Source organism: Bos taurus, chromosome X (assembly GCF_002263795.3).
Source record: "Bos taurus isolate L1 Dominette 01449 registration number 42190680 breed Hereford chromosome X, ARS-UCD2.0, whole genome shotgun sequence".
Taxonomy (NCBI): Eukaryota; Metazoa; Chordata; class Mammalia; order Artiodactyla; family Bovidae; genus Bos; species Bos taurus.
In genome coordinates this window covers 10347043-10369857 of record NC_037357.1, presented here as the reverse complement: position 1 = coordinate 10369857, position 22815 = coordinate 10347043, and positions in this window count along the sequence as shown.

Here is a 22815-nt window from a genome sequence, read left to right as displayed (position 1 = left end):
CATCCTTTGTTATTGAAATGGAAGACAGCCCTCTTTGTCCACAATATTTAGGTCGTCTGTCCAATTTTAGCTAAGTTTTGTAAGTGGTGTGAGGTAATGGTCCAAATTCATTCTTTACCATATGGTCATTTGCCAAAGTACCATTTGTTGAAAATTCCACTCTTTCTGAAGAGGGAATTCATAGGGCTGGGACTCCATCTTAGGCCTGTTCATGCTGATCATGCTCGGCCACCTCTCCAATGGACTCTGAACTCTGTGTTTAGTGCCTATGGAAACAACAACAGAAGGACAAGACCCCCTCCGGACAGGGGAACCTTGAAGATCCTATCCTGGTTACTCATCATCTAAGAGAAAACATGCACTAATCCCACCGCCCTCCACCTCCGGACAGGCCATAAATTTTTCTGTACCTATGAGAGTGTAACCTTGGGCTTATTGATTATTGGCCAATTGTTTAACTGTTTGAGCACATAATACGTGAATGTTGGGGTTATTGGGATTGTATTTCTTTGTTTTGTAAGTCTCAAGGAATTTGGAGTTGTGTATTTGGACACGTACACACAGGGTATAAAAGATTTTCACAAATGCTGGTCGGGGTCCTTGGCTAAGAGGAGACTCTGCCTTGGGCCCACCAGTGTAATAAACTGCACTTCACCATCTGCACTGTCCTTCTGAGTGAGTTTGTTTCCCGGAATGCGTGGCTACATTTCCCCACTGAATGGTCTTGGCACCATTATTGAAAGACAGTTGGCACAGACATGGGATTTTAATACTGGACTATCAATTATTTTCCATTAATCTATCAGTTCAGTCACTCAGTAGTGTCTGACTCTTTGCAACCCCATGGCCTGCAGCATGTCAGGCTTCCTTGTCCATCACCAACTCCCAGAGCTTGCTAAAACTCATGTCCATTGAGTCAGTGATGCCATCCAACCATCTCATTCTCTATCGTCCCCTTCTCTTCCTGCCTTCAATCTTTCCCAGCATCAGGATCTTTCCCAGTGAGTCAGTTCTTCTCATAATCTATATGTCTACATTTATACCATAAACATAGTCTCCTCATCAATCTCAATGTCTATTTTATACCAGGACCACATTGTCTTGATTACTGTTTCTTTGTAGCATGTGTTGAAATTGGGTAGTGAGTCCTCCAACTTTGTTCTTTTTTAGGATTGTTTTACCTATTTTGACCCCCTGCATTTCCATATGAATTTACAATAATTTTGTCAATTTTTACAAAGTTCTTTCATATTTGTAACGTGTATCAGATTTTGTTCCTTTTTATTACCATGTAGTACACCAGTGCTGGCTTCCCTAATGGCTCAGCAGTAAAGAATCTGCCTACAATGCAGGAGACATGAGAGACACGAGTTTGATCCCTCTTTTAGGAAGAACCCCTGAAGAAGGAAATGGCAATGAACTCTAGTATTCTTGACTGAAAAATCCCATGGACAGAGGAGCCTGGCAGACTACAGTCCTGAATATTCATTGGAAGGACTGATGCTGAAGCTGAAACTCCAGTACTTGGGCTACCTGATGTGAAGAACTGACTCATTGATGGACAGGGAAGCCTGGCATACTGCCATCCATGGGGTCACAAAGAGTTGGACACGACTGAGTGACTGAACTGAACTGAACTGACTTCATAGCTTTCTGTACTTTTTAAAGAAATTTTCTTTAGTTCTTTAGATGTACTTACAGTGATACTTTAAAGTATTTGTTAAATCTGACATCATATTCCTCACATAGACAGTGTTTGTCACTTCTTTTCTTCCCCCTACATATGGATCACACATTCCTATTTCTTTTCATGTCTCATAATTTTTAAGAGTGGACATACAGGGTAATATGCTGTATTAATTCTGTATACTGATATCACACCCCCTCCCACCAACTGCATGTATGCTAATCACTTCAGTCATGTCCGACTCTTTGCTTCCCTATGGACTGTAGCCTGCCAGGCTCCTCTGTCCATGGTATTCTCCAGGCAAGAATACTTGAGTGGGTTGCCATTTCCTTCTCCTGCCCACCAACTCTAAATCCTTTAAAAATATATATATTTGCTTCATTGCTTTTTTTTTTCGCAAGTGGATAGACTTTTTTTGTGAAATCATTTTTTCTTCAGTATGAGGCCTTTGGTGTTGTTCCTCAGCCTTGGTTTTGTGCAGTCAAGCTGAATAACAGTGGATTTCCTAGGGCTCTCTTTGATTGTCCCTTTCTGTGACCAAACCCAGCTATTAAGGCTGGCTGATTTCACTATTGTTTTCAACAATACCCTGGGGCATAAACTGCTGAGCAGACCCATCAATTCAAATTCAATCTCTTTGGAAGTGACAATTCCTGAAGCCAGCATTTGAGATATGTTCTGACCTCAGGACGGCTCTTGACAGCTGTCTCCTAGGTTTCCTCCTGCAATCTAGTTGGCCTATATTTCCAATGCATCTACCAACATCCTTCCAATTACCTTTCACTAAAACCCACAACTGTGTTTTGAAAATGTCCCTCAGGCTTCTCCATACTCTGTTGCAAATGAAGTCATTTCCTTCAAGAAAAGACTGGAGTTCTCTGTCTTATCTGCTTCCCCAGATAAAATCTCTTGATTGGCTCTGGAGATGAGCTTGGTGACAATGATGCTCTTCTCTCTGAGTGACATCTCCAAATTAAGAGCACTAATTGGAGAGTGACAGTAGCAGGAACTAAGTCAGGGATGATCTCGTATTCCGAGTATTCCCAGTGGTGTTGTTGAAGAGCTTCCAATGCATAAATGGGGGCTGAGTAAAAGAAGGGAGCTCCTATCTCTCAATCACACTCACCAATTAGACTAAGCCACAGGTATCTAGGGGCAGATGAGAAATGCTGGCTTCCTACCCTTCCTGGGAAAGTAGCCCTCTGGGAATGAAGGATAGAGGCAGCCCTGTGTTCTTGGCTGCATTAATCTGGAGTGAAATTTTCATCTCAAAGCATAGAAGATGGGGAGGAAAGGGACATTTCTCAGTTCAAATATCATAGAATACTTCCTGGGTGAGCTAAGCTTGAGGCTTACAATATGACTTGTCTTAAGCACAACTGTCTTCCTGGGAAGAAGAAAACACAGAACTTTGGGTAGTTGTAAGAGCTAGCATGACAATATAAAACCAAGATAAGAACAAAATATTAAAATATTTCATTTAAAAATATTCAGTATTCAACCACTGGGTCATTTCTGAGTGTTATAATAGCACAGGAGACTAGGCGAGGCGTGTCATTGAAAAAGCAGAAGGTATCTCAAAGAGTCTTGAAGTGTTTGGAAGATAGAGTCCTGATGGAAGTAGAAGCTTGCAAAGATACATCATATGTCAGATATCACCACTGAGATTATTGAAACTGGACATGGATTGAGCCTAATTAAAGCTGGTTTCTTGTCCTTATCCAGGTCAGACCTTGATTTCATTGACATAATCTGCAACTCAGTTTTTTTTGCCTAACAAATGAAAGGGTGAACTCGCTGGGAGAGTGCCAATCTCTACAATTCTTTTATACACACAAACATATAATGAAAAATTATGAGAAGTTTGAGTGCAGGAAAATGCAGCAAATACTCAAGATAAAGAGTGGAAAATAAAATTTTTAAATCCTGCAGTAGATTCAGATATTAAAGTTAACAGACAATGACTAAATTAATTGCTCTTATGTCAAAGAAAATAAATGAAAGATTAACAAAATGGATGAAAATATGAACATTATAATTAGATACTGGAATCTAAAAAAAAAAGTCAAAGGGACATTTTTAGTTCAGTTCAGTTCAGTTCAGTCACTCAGTTGTTTCCGACTCCTTGTGACCCCATGAATCGCAGCACACCAGACCTCCCTCCCTGTCCATCACCAACTCCTGAAGTTTACCCAAACTCATGTCCATGGAGTCGGTGATGCCATCCAGCCATCTTAGAAGTTAACAAAACAATATTGGTAATCTGAGCCACCAGGTAAGCCAATTAAAAACTTAGATGGTTAAACAGTAGATTGGTCAAAAATGAAAATAGAATTAGTTATCTCAAAGAAAGGTGAATAGAATGTCTCCCCAAAAAATTATATACAGAGAAACAAATAGAAAGACAGAACAGAGCATAAGAAATTGGTGGGACACCGCTAAATGGCACAATGTGCAGGTAATTAGAAGTGATAGAATGGGAGGAGAGAGAACATGGGCCAGAAGCAATATTGAGATACATACTGGTGGAAAATTTGCAAAACTCATTAAACATATCAAGACACAAATTCTAGAAACTCCATGGACCCAAAGAAAGATGAACTCATAGAAAACCACACCAAGTTTAAAGTGCTGGAAACAACAAAAATGTTAAAAACAGGAATAAAAAAGAACAACTACCTTGATAAAAGCAATAATAGGATTGATGCCTGGCTCCTGAAAAGAAACTTCCATCAGGACTCTATCTTCCAAACACTTCAAGACTCTTTGAGATACCTTCTGCTTTTTCAATGACACGCCTCGCCTAGTCTCCTGTGCTATTATAACACTATAGAATCAGAAAACAATGGAATTGCATATCTACGTTGCTAAGAAGATTTTTGAAAATTTCAACCTAAAATTCTTTATTCATATAAAATTTTCTTTGAAAATAAGAGCAAACTAATAATACAAACAAAAACTGGAACCAGAAAAACTGCATGATATGATAGACTACAGGCAGATTTGCAGGCTGAAGAAAAATGAGATTGATCTGAGTTGGAAGGAATTTTGAAAGTGATGAAAACAGCTTAAAAAGATTAAAAAAAAAGTTTTTCATCAACATCACTTCTATACAACATTGTACTGAAATTCATAGTAGTAAGGAAGGCCAGGAAGAAAAATGAAGGGAGTGAAGATTAAAATGAATGGAAGAAAACTATCCTTATTCATAGATACTATGATTTCACTGACTCAGGGGTACCATCCAACCATGTCATCTTCTGTTGTCCCCTTCTCCTGCCTTCAATCTTTCCTAGCATCAGGGTCTTTTCAAATGACCCAGCTCTTCGCATCAGGTAGCCAAAGTATTGGAGTTTCAGCTTCAGCATCAGTCCTTCTAATGAATATTCAGGACTGATTTCCTTTAGGATGGACTGGTTGGATCTCCTTGCAGTCCAAGGGACTCTCAAGAGTCTTCTCCAACACCACAGTTCAAAAGCATCAATTCTTCGGTGCTCAGCTTTCCTTATAGTCCAATCTCACATCCATACATGACTACTGGAAAAGCCATAGCCTTGACCAGACAGACCTTTTTTGGCAAAGTAATGTCTCTGCTTTTAAATATGCTGTTTAGGTTGGTCATAACTTTTCTTCCAAGGAGCAAGTGACTTTTAATTCCATGGCTGCACTCACCATCTGCAGTGATTTTAGAGCCCCCCAAAATAAAGTCTGTCACTGTTTCCGCTGTTTACCCATCTATTTGCCGTGAAGTGATGGGACTGGATGCTATGATCTTAGTTTTCTGAATATTGAGTTTTAAGCCAACTTTTTCACTCTCCTCTTTCACTTTCATCAAGAGGCTCTTTAGTTCTTCTTTGCTTTCTGCCATAAGGGTGGTGTCATCTGCATATCTGAGGTTATTGATATTTCTCCCTGCAGTCTTGATTCCAGCTTCATCCAGCCCAGCATTCCTCATGATGTACTATGCATATAATTTAAACAAGGAGGGTGACAGTATACAGCCCTGATGTACTCCTTTCCCTATTTGGAACCAGTCTGTTGTTCCATGTATGGAAAAACAAAAGATCTAACCAAAACAAGAACAAAATTAGAGGTTGATTGAATGAACTCACATAATAAATATAATCTCTATTAAAGGATACTATTATTTTTTTGTTTTTCTACTTTAAGCTTACTATCAATGTGATAAAAATCAGAACACTGTATACACTTCATCAAGTACTGAATATGAAGGCTCTGAGGAAACTTTCTGGAGTGCTTAGGATGTTCTATAATTGGATTTGGGTAGTTGTTTGTTTCCTGTATTTTTACATATGAAAAAATAATGAAGCTTTCCTATTAAAATTAGCATTCTTTGCCTAATGTATGCTATATTTGAATAAAAATATGAAAAACAAATCTGATATCAGTTAATGCATATTCATTGGAATTTGATATTATGTTAAGTGTGTGTGTGTGTGTGTGTATGCTCAGTCACTCAGTCAAGTCTGACTCTTTGCAACCCCATGGACTATAGCCCACAGGCTCCTCTGTCCATGGGATTTTCCAGACAAGAATTTGGGAGTGAGTTGCTATTTCTTTCTGCAAGGGATCTTTCCATCAAGCGATCAAACTTGCAAACCTGCATCTCCCAAATTGGCAGGCAGATTCTGTACCACAGCACCACCTGTGCTACAAATATTATACAATAGAATTTATGTTCTAGCCTAAGTTTTTTTTTATATATAATTACAAGATAAAATTGAAAGAAAAATGCCTAAAAATTACCTGAGGTGATTCAAATTTATTATCCCTTGGGTTAAATTTACTAGAAAACACTACTTTGAATGATATATTCTTCTCACCTAAAATTTCCCTGATTAGTACAGGAGTTTTTAACTCTCCTTAGGGAATTTAATTTCTCATTAGAAAAATCTTTAGGTTACAATGGTGTTTATAATTATTCATGAATTAAGAGCAATATTTTTTGAGAAAGTTCACCAATCATTAGCCTCTTTTTGCTAATGTCTCTACAGAACTGACTAATACAGTTCTCTAGACAAGAGAGACTAATACTATTCTCCAGACAAGAATACTGGAGTGGGTTGCCATTTCCCACATGCAAAAAATATTTATTGATTGCCAATCATATGCCAGATAAAACGTTAGATGTTGGGTATATAATGGTGAATAAAGGAGACTGTGTCTTTGCCTTCATAGTACTGATACTCTGGTAAGAAGAGGGGAGAATTAATAAGACAAGTGAATAAAATGATTGATATTCTAGAAGATACCACAGTCTAGTGGAAGAAATAGATGAACAAGTAATAATTTTCATACATTTGAGAAATTGTTATAATTATTATATCCCCATAGTACTGCAGCAATAGGAGCAACAAATAATTCTATCATGGATGGGAGAGGTGAGAGAAGGGGATGGATATTTACTTATTTTGGTAACTTTGCCACTAGCTATATCTATCAGGTTTCATTTCCCTGTTGATCCTGATAATAATTTTATTAAAACTTTCTCTCATCTATTATGTTTATTCTCATTTCTAATGCTATTTTTCCTTATATTGCTAACTTTCAAGTGCTTCCTCCCCTAGAAGGTTATAAGAATTAAGGCAGAGAAATCAGTTAAGAGATATGATGAGGGTCTGAACTAGGACAGTAAGGTCAGAGAGAAGACAATTTTAACTGATATTTAGAAGAATACATTAATGACTAAAACAGGAATGTGAGAGGTAAAGGTAAAGAAGAGGTCAAAGCTAACTATCACGTTTTAGCATTAGCATATTTTGGGACTCACAAGTCCTTTTGAGAATTTTATGAAACTTGTAGAGCTTTTCTCCCAAGAAAGGAAAATAGATATACACAGTAAGAATTTCACAAGCAATATAAAAAAGTTTAGATTTCTCTGCTCTAGTAGGCATAGTGGGATCAGTGGTTTGAGTGTATGGAACTGTTTTGGTATCTTGATAAATCTTGATTGAATTTATAAGCTGTCCGGTCTGACCACTTCATGGGAAATAGATGGGGAAACAGTGGAAACAGTGTCAGACTTTATTTTTCTGGGCTCCAAAATCACTGCAGATGGTGACTGAAGCCATGAAATTAAAAGACGCTTACTCCTTGGAAGGAAAGTTATGACCAACCTAGATAGCATATTCAAAAGTAGAGACATTACTTTGCCAACAAAGGTTTGTCTAGTCTAGGCTATGGTTTTTCCTGTGGTCATGTATGGATGTGAGAGTTGGACTGTGAAGAAAGCTGAGCGCCGAAGAATTGATGCTTTTGAACTGTGGTGTTGGAGAAGACTCTTGAGAGTCCCTTGGACTGCAAGGAGATCCAATCAGTCCATTCTGAAGGAGATCAGCCCTGGGATTTCTTTGGAAGGAATGATGCTAAAGCTGAAACTCCAGTACTTTGGCCACCTCATGCGAAGAGTTGACTCATTGGAAAAGACTCTGATGCTGGGAGGGATTGGGGGCAGGAGGAGAAGGGGACGACAGAGGATGAGATGGCTGGATGGTATCACTGACTCGATGGACGTGAGTCTGAGTGAACTCCAGGAGTTGGTGATGGACAGGGAGGCCTGGTGTGCTGCGATTCATGGGGTCACAAAGAGTCGGACACGACTGAGCAACTGATCTGATCTGATCTGATATAATTAAAAATTATGAAACAGCCAATAAATTGTTTTTTAAAAAAAATACACACACACACATTAAAATGGTTGTCTTCAAATCATATATACTTAGGGGTCAATAATTATGATTACGTTAAATTTGAATGAAGAAAAAACCTTAGTCATCCTAATATTTTGGTTTACATTTTATACAGAGAGACAGAAATTAAATATTTTTCTTATACCTAAATAATATTTACTCTTTATTGAATTTCTATTTGCTATTGATTGTAGTCCAAGCTATATTACATACAACTTCTCAGGAGCACAATGATTAGTAACAGATATAATAAAAAGCACACAAATAAGTAGAAAATAAAGGTCAATATGGTAAATATTATACAAGTGTGTCAAGCATAGTTGTTCTGGGAATGGGGCTTCCCTCGTAGCCCAGATAGCAAAGAACCTGCCTGCAATGCAGGAGACCTGGGTTTGATTTCTGGGTTGGGAAGATCTCCTGGAAAAGGAAATGGCAGCCCACTCCAGTATTTTTGGCTGGAGAATTCCATGGACAGAGGAGCCCGGCAGGCTACAGTCCATGGAGTCGCAAGAGTCAGACATCACTTAGCAACCAAACCACCAACCACCAAGAGAAAGAATCACGTATCTATTTAGTGTCTTAACACTTTTATGTAAGGCCTCAAATGAATGTGTAAGGCCATTCTGCATGTTTTAAATGACAGGTTTTTAGAGGGCAGAGACACTTTAGATTACTTCATGTAAATGTGTAATAAAATAGATAATTTTGGAAATGGTAGAAAGGTTCTTTTTAAAATCTCAAATGTAAGACTCTACATAGAGGTGTGAGATTCAGAATTAACTTTTATTCTATATGTTCCTTGCCTGAGGCATCTACACAAGAAATAAAATTTGTGAGAGTGTTTAATTAAAAATGCACATAAAGGGCTTCCTTGGTGGCTCAGTGGTAAAGAATCTGCCTGCCAATGCAGGAGATATGGGTTGGATCCCTGATTCAAGGAGATCCCACATGCCACAGAGTAACTAAGCCTGTGTGTCACAACTATTGAGCCTGTGCTCTAGAGCCTGGGAGCTGCAACTACCAAAGCCCAAACGTGCTAGAGCCCATGCTCGCAACAAGAGAAGGCACCACAATGAAGAAGCCTGCATACTGCAACCAAAGGTAGCCTTTGCTTGCCATGACCAGAAATAAAGCCCACACAGAAACAAAAACCCAGCACAGCCAAAAACAATGTAAATGAAATTATTTTTTAAATGTACATAAAATAATTATTAGCATAATTTTAAAAAGTAGAAAGCAAAGAGAGTTTCCCTAAAAAGGTAAAATGAATATGTTTATGTAAACATATCTGTGATGACATTAAGGAAGATATGAGGTATTCAGAAAATAAATCCCCTTCATTTAAGCTATCTCACTGTCAGGCTCTTCCTTCCATATAATATGATCATTCTTTTCAATAACCAGAATTTGTGTTTTTTCTCTGTCCTGGTACCTAAGGCATGAGAATATCAGTTGGGTGAATGATAAACAGACAAGCATGAGGAACTGAAAGCACACAACACTTCTAAATATATATTATAATAAATAGTCTTTGTAAATCACGTAAACCTGGTTTTCTTCCATGTTTTCTATTTTTGTCTTTAAATGAGAATAGTGACATTTTACTCATTTAACAATGATTCTTTACAGAAGCGGAATTCAGATGACTCTATTATTGGGTCACAATAAGCAACCAAGTGATGAATACTGTCTTGATTTTCCAGGACACATGTGAGTTTCACTAGATTATAATTAATATTTTAGAAATAGCAATTTATAATTACTTTATAAATTATAATTTATAATTATAATTTATACACTTATAATTAATATTTAAAGAGTAATATTTTGTGTTATGCATGATGCATTTCATATATGTTTATTTTTTAATATTTTACCTCTGCAGAAAATAGTAATTAACAGCATGAAACAATATGAGCTTGAGAGCTTTGTTGTCCCTACAACAATATATGTCACCCTGGGCTGGTCACAAAATGCATTTATAACTTTTGTACCTAATGTGGGGTCAAATTTAGAGGCTTTGTAAGTAGATGTAGAAATGGAAAAGGAAAATCAGGTTATAAAAACAAAATTGGTATGATTTTACAAATCACTTGAAATGAAGTGAAGTCTCTCAGTCATGTCTGACTCTTTGTGACCCCATGGACTGTAGCTTACAAGGTTCCTCTGTCCATGGAATTTTCAGGCAAGAGTACTGGAGCAGGTTGCCATTTCCTTCTCCAGGGGATCTTCCCAACCCAGGGATTGAACCCGGGTCTCTCACATTACAGGCAGACACTTTACCGCCTGAGCCACCAGGGAAGTCTCATGATTTGACAGGACATGAGACATAATGAATGAAGCAGAGTCATATGTCAATAAGCTCTCCCCAACCCAACTTATTCTACACCTAACTTCTTTAAGATGCATATCAGTCCCCTGGTAGCTCAGCTGGTAAAGAATCTGCCTGCAGTGCAGGAGACCCTGATTCAATTCCTGGGTCAGGAAATTGCCCTGGAGAAGGGATAGGCTACCTACTCCAGCATTCTTGGGCTTCCCTGGTGGCTCAGATGATAAAGAATCTGCCTGCAATGTGGACCTGGGTTTGATCCTTGCATTGGAAAGATCCCCTGGAGGAGGGTATGGCAACCCACTCCAGTGTTCTTGCCTGGAGAACCCCCATGGACAGAGGAGGCTGGCAGGCTACAGTCCATGGGGTCACAAAGAGTCGGACACAACTGAGTGACTAAGCACAGAGCAGTCAGGATACACTAGACTATGCTGTAACAGCAATACCTAATTCTCAGTTACTTAACACTAAACTAGTTTATTTCTGGGCTTCCCTGGTGGCTCAGAGGTTAAAGCCTCTGCCTGCAATGTGGGAGACCTGGGTTCAATCCCTGGTCAGGAAGATCCCCTGGAGAAGAAAATGGCAACCCACTCCAGTAGAGAGAATCCCATGGATGGAGGAGCCTGGCGGGCTACAGTCCACGGGGTCGCAAAGAGTTGGACACGACTGAGTTTATTTCTACTCATGCAAATTCTGCTCCAGCTCCCCATGATTTTTCAGGCAAATATTCTCCCTGTGGTGGTTAAGTATTTCAGGCTGATTCTCTGTATTTTATGGAGTCATCATTTCAACATGCTGCTTCAGGGTCCATTTTGTCAGGTGAAGACAGCATGGCACACTGGTTCTTAACTGTGTCAGGCCTGAAATGATACATATTACTACCAGTCACAATCAATTAACCAGCATTAGTCATGTGGCCTTGACCAATTTTCAAGGCTGGGAAATAGAGTCTTCTATACGACTAGTTAAGCACAGAGAACTGGAAATAATGGTGAGCATTAGTAATGTTTAGCTAGAATATTAGGAATTTGGTGGTTCCAACCAAGTACTTGAGTGACATAATTACTTCAAATGGGAAAAAGACTAAACAACAGATGAAAACAAAATACAAAAGATGTGTAAGTAGATAAAATGTGGGATAATATATTTTAATAATTCAAACTAATCAACATTATTATGACACAAAATTTTCTAAGAAAAATATATACTGATAATTTTTAGTCTAGTCACTGAAAATGCCACATTATCTTAAGTTGATGCCTTTAGGCACAATAATCTTTAAAATTCTTTTGTAAATGTCACTGTGCTTAATAAATATTTTTTCATGTAAAAATATCAATATGATTATTCTGACTGTTGCATGATATATTAGCTATATTAGAAATGGAATAGAGCAACTATTGGATAAACCCGGTAATAGTCATCAGATATCAAAATGAACTCAAACTTTTTGCTCCCTAGTGTCTTCCTCTCAACATTTGTCTGACTATTGCAATTCAAAGAATTATGTGAATATATTCAAATAAACTTTCAAATGTGAAATTAACATTCATGAAAGAGGACATTTACAAAGTATTTTGAGTTAGTCAAGCTAAATAATTGCCAATCAACTACATTTTTAAACTTAAAAAACTAAATGAATTATATACCAGAGCAAAAAGAAATACTTGATTCTTTATTTACACTTTCTTAATTAAAAATTGTCCACCACTTAAATATGCAACTTTTTGTGTACCACCCAACAATATCAATAAAATAATTCCCTCAACAAAGCTAACAACTGCTTTGTCAGAGATAAGGTAATTGGAGCTAAATAAGACAGCTGTGTTTGTCTTACTTCAATTTAAAGTACTGCATTGTATATTCCTTAACATAAACATGAAAAATATGAGACTGAAGTGGAAACACAATACCAATTTATTATACCCTCACACAGATTTTGCATTTATGATAATTCTCATTTATTCCTCTTTCTTCTTTCATTTGCATAAAACAAAACATCATCATCAACCCATATGGGAGCATTGGAAACTTCAGTAGCAAAAAAAGGTAAAATTGAAAAGCATAGTGGAAAGAACAAGCTAAAGGAAGAGACATAATAGGACAAAAATAATGATAATTTCATTAAAGGAAAAATAACAGAAAAATAGTACCAAAATAGGATAAATGAAAAGACAAATAATAAAATATATTTAACCTCAGATATATAAATATTTACCTTGGAAGTGAATGCGCTCTCTGTTCGAGGGAAAATAATCCTTGATGGAATGACTAAACTGCTGAAAAGTATTAAAAGCACCGAAAAAGAATAAATAGGTAGTATATAAATTATATAAACCATTGAAAGGGACAAAATCAAAGTCTTGTGGGGTTTATAACATATAGAGAAGAAAATTATAACATATAGAGAAGAAAATTTATAACATATAGAGAAGAAAATTTATAACATATAGAGAAGAAAAATAGCACAATAAGCATTAAATGGATCCAAACGATTTTAAGCTTTTTATTGTTTATTAACAGGTAATCATTTAAGGTCAGTCAGTTCAGTTCAGTAGCTTGGTAGTGTCCAACTCTTTGCGACTCCATGGACTGCAACACGCCAGGCTTCCCTGTCCATCACCAACTTCCAGAGCCTGTTCAAACTCATGTCCATTGACTCAGTGATGCCATCCAACCATCTCATCCTCTCATCCCCTTCTCTTTCTGCCTTCAGTCTTTCCCAGCATCAGGATCTTTTCAAATGAGTCAGTTCTTCGCATCAGGTGGCCAAAGAATTGGAGTTTCAACTTCAACATCAGTCCTTCCAATGACCATTCAGGACTGATTTCCTTTACAATTGACTGGTTTGATCACCTTGCAGTCCAAAAGACTCTCAAGAGTCTTCTCCAACACCACAGTTCAAAAGCATCAATTCTTTGGCACTCAGCTTTCTTTATAGTCCAACCCTCACATTCATACATAACTACTGAGAAAACCATAGCTTTGACTAGACGGACCTTTGTTGACAAAGTAATGTCTCTGCTTTTTAATATGCTGTCTAGGTTGGTCATAGCTTTTCTTCCAAGGAGCAAGTGTTTTTTAATTCCATGGCTGCACTGACCATCTGCAGTGATTTTGGAGCCCAAGTAAATAAAGTCTGTCACTCTTTCCATTGTTTCCCCATCTATTTGCCATGAAGTGATGGGACCGGATGGACTTCCCTGATAGCCCAGTTGGTAAAGAATCTGCCTGCAATGCAGGAGACCCCAGTTAGATTCCTGGGTTGGAAAGATCCCCTGGAGAAAGGAAAGGCTACCCACTCCAGTATTCTGGCCTGGAGAATTCCATGGACTCTATAGTCTATGGGGTCACAAAGAGTCAGAAATGACTGAGAAACTTAAAAAAAAATCATTTTAGGTAAGCTATAAGCTATAATAAGTTAAGTATGTATATTGTCATCTCTATATTAACCACTAAAACTATTCTATATATAATTATATAGCTAAAAATCTAATAGAGTAGGAAAAACAGAATAGATTAAAATAATTGAGTAATCCCCTCCCCCCACAAAAAGATAAGCAAATTGAAACAACAGGACTAAAAGTAGATAGGAAATTTACAAAGGAATAGCGTGATGGTAGATGTAAATAGCATACACAGATGTAAATATAATTATGATAATACTTGCACTGAATATAAGTTAGCTAAACAACAACTATCTGACAGAATTTTTAAAATGACTATTCACTATTCACAAAAGAAATATTTTAATATAAAGATGAACAGGTTAAACGTAAAAAGATGGAGGTATTTAATTCCACTTATGAAGGAGTTTTACAGGAACTGTCTTCCAACTGTAAATAATGTGAGACTTAGGTAAAATATGTGAAAAATTTGTTTCTGATGTTTGACCATAGGGAGAGCAAACAGTGACCTCTAGGAGAAGGGAAACAAAGAAGTAGAGCAGTATAATTTCCCTGATTAACTTTCTGGAGGCAAATTTCAAGTTGAAGTACAAGCAGTTGAAACCAAAACAGGGCCCTGAAGTCTTTCTGAGTCGAAAAAACTGAGATCAGAACATGGAGGACTGCAAGACAGAATTTGTAAAGCACATATTAGAGGAGGGAGCTCCATAGAGAGAAAACGAAAGTTCTGAAGATATACATAGGGGTTCCCAAAAATCTTTGGCTGAATACTGGTTTAGCCTTTTATGTATTGGATCTCCATAAGGATGAGGAAACAATCAGTGAAGTGTAGATTGCATATTTTGTGAAGATCAGACAAAGTCTGGAAGTAGTTAGTGTTCCCACAAGCCAGAGTAGTGAGGCCTCATACACAGGGTATCAGGTAGAGTTCTCAGAAAGTTATTGCCTTACAGTGGGGATAAATTAGCTCTATATTAAAGGTAACCCTGGGTATGTCCTAAAACAGTATACAAATAAGCCTTGAAAATGTAAAATTTCCTGACAAATATAACTGCTTTCCAGAATAAAAACCAATGTTTTACAGAGGAATATAACAAAATTCAGAACCAACAATGTTAAAATCATATTTGGTAATTAATTCAAAAAATGCCAGGCATTCAAGAAAAGAAAAAATATAATCAAAGAACAATCAATGAAAACAGTGCCAACACTACTATTGGTGTAGTAGACAAAAAGCTATTGGAAATGTTCTTTATATATTTAAGGATGTTGAAGAAAATGCAAATATAATGATTATAGAAATTGAAGATTTTTGAAAACCAAAATGAAACTTTTAAATACAGTATCTGAAGTAAAAGAAATATACTGAGTGGGATTAGTAGTGGATTACATAAACCAAGAAAAGATTAGCAAACTAGCTGAACACAACAATATAACCTATATTTAAAGAAGCATAGAGATAAAAAAAAAAAAGACAAAGAGATATAAGACAAAAAAGTTACAAAAAGGAAAAAAAAAAACAAGCAGAGCATCCATCAGTGACTTGTGGGATGATATTAGGTGGTTTGATAGTCATGTAATTGAAGCCTCAGGAAGACACGTGTGTGGGAAAGGAGGTTGCAAAAAAAAAACCTGAAGAAAAAAGTACAAAGGTTTTTACAAATATATGATTAAAATAATAAGCCAAATATCCAAGTTTCTTAATGAACTTCATGTAGACTAAATATAAAGATGATCACCAATGCATATGATAATTCAATTGCTAAAAAGGCAGAAAAAAATAAAATCTTAAAGGCAGCTAATTTAAAAAAAAATACATGGAGGTTAACAATGATAAAAATAACAGCAAACTTCTCATAAAAAACTCAGCAAGGCAGAAGACAATGGAGAAACATAATCATAAATTGAAATAAAAAAGTCCACCTAAATTCATAAACCTATCAAAATATATATTAAAATATGAAGGAAAATATAGACTTTTCAGACAAACGCAGACATAATTAATTGCCAATAGATGCCAGTATAAGAACCCATTTGAATGCAAAGTTCAAAAGAATAGCAAGGAGGGAAAAGAAAGCCTTCCCTCTGTGATCAATGCAAAGAAATAGAAGAAAACAATAGAATAGGAAAGACTAGAGATCTCTTCAAGAAAATTACAGATACCAAGGGAACATTTCATGCAAAGATGAGCACAATAAAGACAGAAATGGTATGGACCTAACAGAGGCAGAAGATATTAAGAAGAGGTGGCAAGAATACACAAAAGAACTGTCCAAAAAAGATCTTCACGACCCAGATAATCACGATGGTGTAATCACTGACCTAGAGCCAGACATCCTGGAATGTGAAGTCAAGTGGGCCTGAGGAAGCATCACTACGAACAAAGCTAGTGGAGGTGATAGAATTCCAGTTGAGCTATTTCAAATCCTGAAAGATGCTGCTGTGAAAGTGCTTCACTCAATATGGCAGCAAATTTGGAAAACTCAGCAGTGGCCACCGGACTGAAAAATGTCAGTTTAAATTCCAATCCCAAATAAAGGCAATGCCAAAGAATGCTCAAACTACCGCACAATTGCAATCATCTCACATGCTAGTAAAGTAATGCTCAAAATTCTCCAAATCAGGCTTCAACAGTATGTGAACCATGAACTTCCAGATGTTCAAGCTGGATTTAGAAAAGGCAGACCAACCAGAGACCAAATTGCCAACATCCACTGGATCATCGAAAAAGCAAGAGAGTTCCAGAAAAACATCTACTTTTTCTTTATTGAATATGTCAAACTTTGACTGTGTGGATCACAGTAAACTGTGGAAAATTCTGAAAGAGATGGGAATACCAGAACACCTGACCTGCCTCCTGAGAAATCTGTACGCAGGTCAAGAAGCAACAGTTAGAACTGGACATGGAACAAAAGGGAAAGGCTATATATTGTCACCCTGCTTGTTTAACTTATATGCAGAGTACATGATGCAAAATCCTGGGCTGGAAGAAGCACAAGCTGGAATGAAGATTTCCGGGAGAAATATCAATAATCTCAGACACACAGATGACACCACCCTAATGGCAGAAAACAAAGAAGAACTAAAGAGCATCTTGATGAAAGTGAAAGAGGAGAGTAGAAAAGTTGGCTTAAAACTCAAGATTCAAAAAACTAAGATCCGGTCCTATCACTTCATGGCAAACAGTTGGGGAAACAATGGAAAACAGTGACAGACTTTATTTTCTTGGGCTCCATAATCATTGCAGATGGTGACTGCAGCCATGAAATTAAAAGACGTTTGTTCCTTGGAAGAAAAGCTATGACCAACCTAGACAGTATTGAAAAGAAGAGACATTACTTTGCCAACAAAGGTCCATCTACTCAAAGCTATGGTTTTTCCAGTAGTCATGTATGGATGTGAGAGTTGGACTATAAAGAAAGCTGAACACTGAAGAACTGATGCTTTTGAACTGTGATTTTGGGGAAGATTCCTGAGAGTCCCTTGGACTGCAAGATCCAACCAGTCCATCCTAAAGGAAAGTGGTCCTGAATATTCATTGGAAGGACTGATGCTGAAGCTAAAACTTCAATACTTTGGCCACCTGATACGAAGAACCGACTCATTGGAAAAGACCCTGATGCTGGAAAAGATTGAAGGTGGGAGGAGAATGGGATGATATAGGATGAGATGGTTGGATGGCATCACTGACACGATGGACATGAATTTGAGTAAGTTCCGGGAGTTGGTGATGGACAGGGAACCCTGGGGTGCTGCAGTCCATTGGGTCTCAAAGAGTCAGACATGACTGAGTGACTGAATTGAACTGAACTGAATGCTAAAATAACATGTAAATAGTAACAATGTCTCAAAATACACGAAGAAAACATATAAATGAAATGGTAAATAGAAATATCCTCAATTATAGTTAAAAATTTTATGTCAATCTTAGTATTTGATAGAAAAATTAGATTTGTACAACACTACTAAGAGACTTTTCTAACTGATATTTTTAGACTATATCACTCAACATCAGCAGCATACACACATGTTTTTCAAGTACAAATAGAATATTCTGTAAGACAGGTCATATTCTGGGACATTAAGTTTAACTTGACTTTAAAATAATTAAAATTATATAAGTAATATTTTCTGATCATAACTGGACAAAATAAGGTAATTACAAGGGAAGGAAAATTCCTAAGTATACAATTTATCAAAATTTCTGAAATGCAGTATGCAGAAATAAATTAGTAGCATTTACAGTTCCTATCAAACAAGAATAAAATAAGAAATCAATTACTAAAGTTTTCACCTTAAGAAACTAGAAAGGGAAAAAAATGAAACCATATAATGCAGATGTGAAGAAAAAAATATAATACAAGACTAAATAAAATAGTAAATGGACATACAATAGGAAAGTTTTCACCTTAAGAAACTAGAAAGGGAAAAAAATGAAACCATATAATGCAGATGTGAAGAAAAAAATATAATACAAGACTAAATAAAATAGTAAATGGACATACAATAGGGGAAATCAGTGAATCAAAAAACTGATTCTTAAAAAGATCAATAAATGTCATCAAATTATAGCCAGAATTATGAAGAAAAGCAATACATATCACCAATATCTGTTTGAAACATGGGATATTAATATAGACATATTATAGTAGGTAGGGATGAAAAGGAATATTAGGAAACATAAGGAAAATTTTACAACAATAAGTACAACTTAGTTGAAACATATTCTTTGAAATATACAAATTAAAAGATCTTTCAGATAAAATAGAAAAATTAATTTATATATATAATTAATAGAATACATCATAAAAATAAATTTCCACAAATTATACTCCAGATTATTTTGTTACACTAGTAGTCTATTGAACATTTAAGGAAGAAATAACACTTACTGTGTACAAAGGCTTCTAGAAATTACAAAAGAAGGGTAAGGATCTCAACTCATTTTATGAAGCTAGCAATAACCTAGTGTCAAACCTAGGTATTGCATTACAAGAAAAAAATAAAAGCTATAAACAATATTCCTTTTGAACAGAGATTCAAAATTATTTAGTGAAACTAGTAGACTGAATCTACCATTCTATAACAGGGGCAATGCATCATAAATCATGAGAAATTGTGTCACAAATTCAAGGTTATTGTTGACTTACTAAAAATTCAAGATTATTTTTCAAAGTTCAATCAATTTAATTCTCCAAATTAAAAGAATTGAGAAAATCAAATGATCATCAAAGTATATGGAGAAAAGTTATATGAACGCTTCAACATCAATACATGGTTTAAACTGTTTACATTAAATTAGGAATACAAGATAATTTGTTCAACCTCATAAAAGACACTTATGAAAAATGTACAGGCTTTATATATGTTGTTGAAAGAACAAGTGAGGGATATCTGATCTTATCAATTCTTTACAATATTTTATTGTCTGTCCTATTCATTTGAATAGGAAAAAAATTAATAAGATATAGTCAAAGCTATGGTTTTTCCAGTAGTCATATAAAGATGTGAGAGTTGGACCATTAAGAAGGCTGAGTACCAAAGAATTGATGCTTTCAAATTTTGCTGCTGGAGAAGACTCTTGAGAGTCCCTTGGACTACAAGATCAGGAGATCAGTCAATCCTAAAGAAAATCAACCCTGAATATTCATTGGAAGGACTGATGCTCCAATACTTTGGCCACCTGATGCAAAGAACTGACTCATTAGAAAAGACCCTGAGGCTGGGTAAGATTGAAGACAAAAGGAGAAGGGGTGGCAGAGGATAAGATAGTTAGACAGCATTACCTGTTCAATGGACATGAATTTGATCAAACTCCGAGAGACAGTCGAGGACAGAGGAGCCTGGTGTGCTGGAGTCCACGGGGTGGCAAAGAGTCAGACATAACTTAGCAACAAGTCAGATATTCAGACTGGAAAAGGCACAAAACTCTCTATCACCATTTGACATACCTACATCAAAATCTTAAGGAATCTACAACAATGGTACTGGGGAAAATTAATGTTTAGTACAGTCACAAGATAAAAAGAATGCAGAAATGAATTCTCTTTCTATATACTAGCAACAAATGATTAGGAAGTAAAACTTTAAAATACACCATTTATAATACCATTGAAAAGCATACAATACTAGGAATGAATAAATGCAAGACCTCTGTGCTAGAAGATATAAATTATTGTTAAAAGAAATTAAAGTAGACCTAAATAAATGGAGGATATACTATGCTTATGAATGAAAAGATTCAAAGTTATTAAGATATCAATCATTCTCAAGTTAAATCTATAGATTTGACACAATTCTAATGAGAATTAGAATAGAAAAAAGAACATGGTGAACATATTATACAATTTTATGGAAATATAAAGGACCTGGAAGAGTAAAACACAATTTTTAAAAAGAACAAAAAGAATTCACACTTTCTGATTTCAAGACTTATTATCAAGCTTCAGGAATCAAGACAGCATAGAATTGGTGTAAATAAAGACATATAGATCAAGGGAACAGAATACCAAGGCTAGAAATAGAACCACTCTATATTATCAATTGGTTTTTTTTTACAAATGTGATAGATAATTCAAAGGAGAAAGGACAATTTTTTCAGCAAATGATGCTGGAACAATTGTTTACTGTGTCATAAAAAAAAATGGCCATCAACCTTTATCTTTCATCATGAACAAAAATTAACTCAAAATGGATGGTAGACCCAAACACGGGAGTCAGAAATATAAAAATTCTAGAAGTAAGTGAAAAAGAATATACTTGTGGCTTTAGGTTAGGAAAATATCAAATAAGACACTAAAGCAAGCATTTAAAAAGGCAAACTTGTTTCAATACATTTTCAACTTTTGTTCTTCAAAAAACACTTTAAAAAATGAAAATGCAAGTCACAGATTGGGAGAAAATATTTGCAAAGCATAGCTGATAAAGGATTTAAATCCAGGCAAGACCACTGACATAATTTGTGGGTCCAAGTGCAAAATGGAAATGTGGAGCCCCTTAATCAAAAAGCAAGAGAAATATGCTACTAAAAGTACAAATATATAAAGTGTTTTCCTTTAACAATATCTTATTAGCTATTAAATATAATAGGGACAATTAATTATAATTTTAAATGATAATTTTAAATTATAAGAACAAATTTTGTCATTTATAATTCATCTTTATATTATGCAATACCAATTTTATTTACTGCTTGTTTTGCTTGGTGCCAAAACTCAGGATTAAAGCAATGCTACTTTTAAGTGCAAATATAAGAGCATGACTTTTGTATATGCAGTCATTGATATTTTATAGCTTATACATGTGTACATATTTGTTCTTATCACAACAGTAGAAACACTGTCTAAACTTAAGAGTTTTCATTGTACTTATTGACAGGTGGATGTTCTACCAACACTCTGCCTAAAAGAGATGTTCTCAATAATTATCATAAAAAATAACAAGTTTAACTCAATGAAACTATGAGAAAAAAAGATTACACCAAAATAAAAATAGGAGAGAAATTTAAAATTGAGATGAACATAGTCAAAGGCTTTTCCTTTTTAAAAAAGCTATTAAACTATATAGGATATGAGACTAATCAAGATAATACGGACAAGGCACACATAACCAATAGCACAAATACAAAAGGGGACTTTAGTACAAATCTCATAGTTACTAAAAAATCATAATGTAATGTTGTGGATAGCTTCATGCTGATATTTAAAACATTTACAAAAGATGGACTGATTATCAGGCAATACATTATAAAATGGATGCAACAATAAATAGGAATTATAAATGTTCTCATATATATTAAAAGAATTGCTCTATAGTTTGAAAATTTTCCCACAAAAATTCCAGTTCTAGATGAATGACATGATGAAATTTATCAAATATTTAAGGAAAATTTATTTTAATCTTACACAAATTTTTATGAGGAATAAAAAATTAAGAATATCTTTCCCAATTTGTTACATATTATGCCAGAATCATCTTGGTAACAAAATATGACAGGCAGATTACAAGTAAGGATGAATTATATACTTCTGTCACTCATATATATTAATGCAAAAATTGTAAACAACATTTAACAAAATAAATTCAGTAATATAAAAAAAGAAACATTGCACCTCATAACCAAATTGCTTTCTTCCAGGAATCTAAGATTGATTAAACATTTAAAAACCAATGTAACGTACCACAATAACACTTTAAAGGAGAAAAATCACATAAATATCTTAATGAATGTTGAAAATATTTGACAAAATATTACACTTATTTGTAGTCTAAAAAAATGATTGAACCAGAAAATGAGTAGAACTTCTTTAATCTTATAAAGTGAAGCTTTCAAAACTAACAGCAAACATTATACTTAAAACTGAGATGATTAAGGTTTACCTTTGTGATCTAAAAAATACAAGCATGCCTGTAACAATTACTACTGCTTTTTTTTAAGATGGATATTCCAAAATACATGAAATTAAAGTAAAAAAAAATAAAGTAAATGAAGGCATTTTTAATATACAATTAAAATATTAGGACTCAGCTCCCAGAGCATTTGCTTTAGTCAACTAAGTCAACTATTACTAATCTTGAACATTGAAGTGAATGTCCTTACCAATGTACTAAGGAAAGGAAAAGACATAATATTAAGTAACTGGAAAGGAAGAAATAAAATTCTCATGCCCTCTGCTAACAATA